Raw genomic sequence first — 5,967 nt, 5'->3', positions numbered from 1 at the left:
GTGCAGTTGATTTAAACAATTAATGATAGTTTATGCAAAGGTTAAACTACAATATCGTAACACTAGTCACTCTAATTGAAAATCTATAGTTGTTTCAAAAAATAATAACTTTAAGGAATTTATAGTTTTGATGTTTCATAAAACCGGATATGCGAAAGTTATTAAACTTTTAGTAAACTTTTAGTATAGTTATTTTCTAAATATAAATAGCCAACAAATATGCATAGATATTTTGATAACATTTACTTGAATGAAAACTCTAACTGATATAGTATTAGGCCTCTAAGCTATTATGCACATCATCACAGTTCACAATGACCAGATGATCATAGTATAGGGGGTGGGGGAAGAAAAGAAACAGACTGCAAAGCATGCAGAAAGCTTGACAGGACATGTACCACCCCCTTGAACAAATTTTCCTTGCATGTCCAGCATAAGCAATTCCATGAAAAAAATGATTATGCATACATACCAGAGTTTGGACTTTCCAGGAGTATGCTAGTTGAGCATTAACAACAAACTATAACACCCCTTTAAATTGTAATAAATGGCAATAAACATCCAGAGTACTTTCGCTAACCAGATAGATTGTAACAAAAGACATGAAACACAGCACCACTTTCATTAAATGTAAATGTATCTATATCTGAACAGTGTTGACTGAGATTTTTATAAGTAAATTATACGAGGAAGCCTAAACTTAAAAGTTGAGCTTGGTTGTGTAGGAAATCCTTCATGACTAAAGGGCCCATCCCCTCTCCTGACACTGTAGCCATAATAATCATCTTCTTGAAACACAGTGGACCCACAATGGACAAGGCCAACATTCCTTGCTAGATCAATCAAGTTCCACCTTTTGTAAGGATAGTCAGTCCGATGAGTTATATGAATTTCTCCATCTTCATTCAACAAGTCCTTTGCATTCTCCATAAAGCCTTCCACCAACTCCTTGTGCAAACTTTTTTGAAGGCACATAACAATGTTAGCACAATAGTGAAAAGAAAAACAATTCTAATATTTGTACAGGTGTAAGTACAATAAAATAGTCTCCAGCAAAAGCGAAATGCATTATGCCGATTTGCAAATTTCAGTCAAGTCAATCAAATATTGTTTGAGCTGCACAGAGCTTTGCTTAAACTCCTCCATGGGAGATGAGCCTTGTCACCCTTGGTCCAAAAGACATTCAAGTGCAACCAAAGGAGAAAATTTTCTAAGATAAGCCTTTGATCGCTTTCTGATGTGGGTGAAGTAATAGCATGTCTGCATCTGGAATGAAGCACACGCAAAAAATTCACCAAGAGATGGAAACTCTAACTGATATAGGACATTAACAAGGTTAATCAAAAGTTACACTGAGAGGATCGGATTATGGCAAGGTTATTCAAAGGTTGCACTGAGAATCAGCTTACTTACATGCTTTACAACTTTAGATGCAATTGTATGCCTTGCACCTGGCTAAGAATCAACCAGAAATCAAGCCCATTAAAGAAATAGCTCATGAAGAAGAGAAAAAGTGGAAAAAAATTACTCATTCAGGTGGCTCATATGTCATAATCTTCTCATGTTATAGAGCGCATAAACAAGTGCTTTGTAAAAAGAACATTTACAAATGGAATCATATCCTTCAATATTCTGATTTGTGGTTGTGTAAAGAAAAAAATAGCTAGTATCGAATATTCACAAGCAATAGGGTAGACAAAATAATGCTAGAATATGGAAGATCACATATCTCTTGCTCTGCAAATATTACACAGCCACAATGGTCAAATTTATTTTCTTTGAGTAGCACAGATAATAAGCTTGAGCTCAGGCATAAGGGCTAGCTTTAAAAAGAAGACATTCCATACGAAAAGATAGATAAAAGCACAGACTTTACCAAATAAAAGGAAATAGTACTATTGAAGATATCCAACCAAACAAAACAAAGGTAACCAGAATAAATTTTGGAAGGAAAAAAAAATCTCGTGTTTATCAAATACAATCATGGTTATCAAAAATATAGTTATCTGGAAAATTTTCAGAAATCATAGCACATTAATCCTTATTCCTGTAAAGATATATATTGGCTTGTGTGATGCCCAGGTGAATCATCCTAATTGGTTTACTTGGACCTCCAGAAGGCTTTCAAGTATTTGGCTTAGTATATTTCAAGAGAACAGACTGTTAAGAGTAGTTTCAGCATGAATAAATTCTAGTTATACGGTGAAATTTTTTAAAACTAGGCATGGCATCTGCTCTATATCTTATGTATTGAGCCCGTTGGATCAACTTACTTGATCTGTAACTGAGATCTTTCTGGAGCATGATATCCTGCATGTGGAAAGTTGAAGATGATCCTGTCGAAACTTTCCCTGTGAAAGATTTCGTACTCGCTCATCTCTGTTGCATCAATTTCAAAATAAACACTGCATCCCATATATTCCAAATCAGCTATATTGCGATCCGCATTTGAGTATTTTGCTTCCACTTCTTCTGCACTCCACCGAGGTACGATGAAGAAATTAGGCTCAAAGTGAAACAGGATCTCCAAACCAAACTTCTGAAAACACAATGTCATATTCATAGAATCCAAATGGTAATACCAAAATATCATTTCCTTTTTTACTTTTTCCTTCCTTTGGGCACATTTTGCCAGACTCCCTACAGTTCCTTTCAAGAATCATGGTGGTAAACACAGCAAAAACCAACTGAAACAGAATGTACTGAATTCTCTAGACAAATCATTGAAATGTTTATATCGTAACAGAGGATCATGAAAACAGCACAGCAAATTAGCATATGTTTAACTTTAAAAGTGACCTATCAAACATGTAAACCAGTTAAATAACAAAGACTAGACGCAAGTATGATGAAGCGGCTGAAGTGAATCGGAATCTATTTCCATGTGAATTTGCTTCATTCCATTATTCCACGCCCTTGCAAGAAAATACAGATGGGGTTTGGCCTATTTAACAGGAGCATAATAATCCCCTGTTATCAAGTTAACAAAAACATCATGATAGTTGCACAACAAGAAAAGATGATTTGTTGGCATAAGCTACGATATGATATTATCTCACAATTCTAAAAAGAACATTAACCATTCTTTCGTCTTACATTAACTATTCTTCCCTCTTTTATACTAAGCAACAATACGAGCGATCACTGAATACAATAAGTAACAAAGAATGAGAGCACAGCGTACAACTCTCCTGGATGCTGCTGGGATATCTTCAAAAGAAAGGAAAAAGATGGGAACTGCGATTTTGCACGTTACAACTAGAATAATTCAGCATATGGAACGGACAGAAATAAAACCATAGTTTCTAAAGTGTTGTGAATACCATGAGAAGAAAAACCATGGCGCCCCAAAAAGAAGGCTGCTTTGGATTCCAACAAAAAGGGAAAAAAGAGAAGGATGGATGGTCAAGATTTTGTATGTTTTATTATGTTTTAACTAATAATACTCTCTTAAAAACAGCATGGTTTTGCAAGAGACGTCAGAAGAGGACGCTTGAAGATTCACCAACCAATCAATGAAAATAAGGAACACGACCCTGACCAGCGAATCTCCTGACCATCACAATGAAGAAAGGATGCATGGAAAGATCGATGGTTACCTTGGCTCTCAAGGGAAGTAGCAACGATGTTCGTTGCGGAACCGAAGGCGTTAGCCAAGCACAGGGCGAAGGAGAAGTCACCCTCCCCAACGAGGAGAATATTCTGAAAGCTAGAGTAGTGCATGAAGAAAACCTCTTCTTCATCTTCATCATCATCGTCTTCGACTTCTTCCTCTTCATAGTAGTCATCATACTCTTCTTCATCGTCGTCGTAGTCGCAAGGCTGCCTGCACATCTCGCAGACGACGCTCTGGTTGAAGTAGTCGCAGTCGTCGCAGTACCAAGTGCGGGAGCTGTTGTCGATGCCGCAGAAATCACACGCCCAGAGGTTCCCGTTCTTGTTGGGCTCCCCACAGTGTTGGCATATGTAGTAAGGCATGATGGGCAATCCCCAGCCTTGCTCTTGCTCTTGCTGAGAGAGAGAGAGAGAGAGAGAGAGAGAGAGAGAGAGAGAGAGAGAGAGAGAGTACCAACAGCAAATGGCGTCTCCCGTTATGCCGGGATTTTATTCGATCCTTTCCACAGAAATAAAAATATTTTTTTTTCGAATCATTATTAAAAGCAAAAGAAGAATTCCAGGACAACCTTTCGTATTTTCACAAATACCGACCTAAGTTTTAGAAAAATTACAGATAACTGGCTATCCAATTTCAATTAACTACGGGTGTAAGCGATCCGATGTCCCGAACCGATTGTACTCGACACGAACCGATATTGGTGGATCCGTAGGTTTGAATCTGGTAAAAAATATAGGCCTGTAGTGAAAAAGGATTAGGTATTGGGTATTGTAAATGAAAACCTGAACTTGAACGGACTCAACCAGATTGTACCCGAACCCAAATGGTTCTCCATATTATAAAACCGAACCAACCTGATTATGTGCCCGAACCACCTTTATACCCAAATCAAAATCAATCCATACACGACCCTTACCCGACCCGACTATATCATGGTTGGCAAACTCGTCGAGTCAACTAAACGAGTCAAAAAAAAATAGGACTTGGTTAGGTCTAGACTCGGCCCAGTTCATACTTTGATTCATCCGAGTTAATTGAAACTCGGCAGAGTTGACCGAATTTCAAGAGACTCGGCCTAGTCAGCATAATGCCATTTACTTTTTTTTTTTCAGCAACAAATTTAGTTAATTGTTTTTAATATGTTTAGCCACCGCTCTTACACTCAATTAGAGAGATATATTCTTTTAATGACTTCACTTATTCCTTAGCATGCCGTTCACACTTTTTTAGGAAGATTGGTTTTTTAATTAAATGTAATTATGTCCATTTCATTTTAAAACATTAGTCTATATTCCTTAGACCCAATTAAGGATGGCTTAATGACTTCACTTTTGTGGCAGAGTTTTTCTTTTAAATTATTGTTTTGAATAGGCAATATTCCTGTACCCAATTAAGCTTCCTTCCTTCAATCTCTTATTAATTATCCACCACTCCATGGGCCAATTGTAATAATCAACTTTAACTCTTTTTTCTTTTTTTCAATCACGATTTTTTTATCTTTTTTCTTTATCTCCTTTTTTACTTATAAATATATGTTACTCTTTTTCTATAAGTGAAAAACACTAAAACTTTGAAATTGAATGTTATATATATATATATATATAAGAAATCTGTACTTAAAATTAATATACTGAGTTTTTATGTTTATAAAATATGTGTTTATATAAACCATATATATATGTGTGTGTGTGTGTGTGTGTGCACATACACTTCTATAATTCTATAAAGTTATATAAGAAATCTGTACTTAAAATTAATATACTGAGTTTTTATGTTTATAAAATATGTGTTTATATAAACCATATATGTGTGTGTGTGTGTGCACATACACTTCTATAATTCTATAAAGTTATATTATTATTATATAAAATTTTTGGGAGGATTGTTAAAAACACTTATATATTAATTTTAGTAATAATGCATATAAGTTTTGTATTATAAATTACACATTTATAATTTATTGTTAATAAATTATATAAAAATCATCTCATCCAAGTAACCGAGTTGACTCGCCCAAGTCATCAGTTGGATGAGGCTGATCGGATAACGAGTTCCCAGAATGCCAACCATGAACTATATACCTAAACACGAACATACCTGATCCACGTGAAATATGTTATATATTCAATTATGCATCACATTTTAGTAGTAAAAAATTTTAATTATGTTTTTTGGATATACTTCCCATTGCTCTTCTCTAATGCAAATTTTTGGGTTGAAGTGGATACCAAAACAATACTCGTGAACTCATTGAAATTTGATACATTATGAATATGATACATCATTCGTTTTTTTTGTTTCAACTTAAAATGATTTTGGTTGGCATAAAAGCATTCTTTTTATATTTAGAT

General features: G+C 35.2%; 1 pseudogene across 1 annotated transcript; it reads right to left on the bottom strand.

The window, feature by feature from the left end:
- Positions 1–525: 525 nt before the first annotated feature.
- Positions 526–3,978, bottom strand: LOC149837581 (uncharacterized protein At4g26485 pseudogene; annotated as a pseudogene). Its single transcript, XR_016432235.1, has 3 exons — positions 3,600–3,978; positions 2,274–2,472; positions 526–958 (listed from the first exon to the last, which is right to left on the bottom strand). The product of XR_016432235.1 is annotated as an uncharacterized protein At4g26485 pseudogene (transcript).
- Positions 3,979–5,967: the final 1,989 nt, after the last annotated feature.

The sequence above is a fragment of the Nuphar pumila genome, chromosome 5, assembly GCF_984573655.1.
Source record: "Nuphar pumila chromosome 5, dmNupPumi1.hap1.1, whole genome shotgun sequence".
NCBI lineage: Eukaryota > Viridiplantae > Streptophyta > Magnoliopsida > Nymphaeales > Nymphaeaceae > Nuphar > Nuphar pumila.
This window is presented reverse-complemented; position numbering and strand designations above follow the sequence as displayed.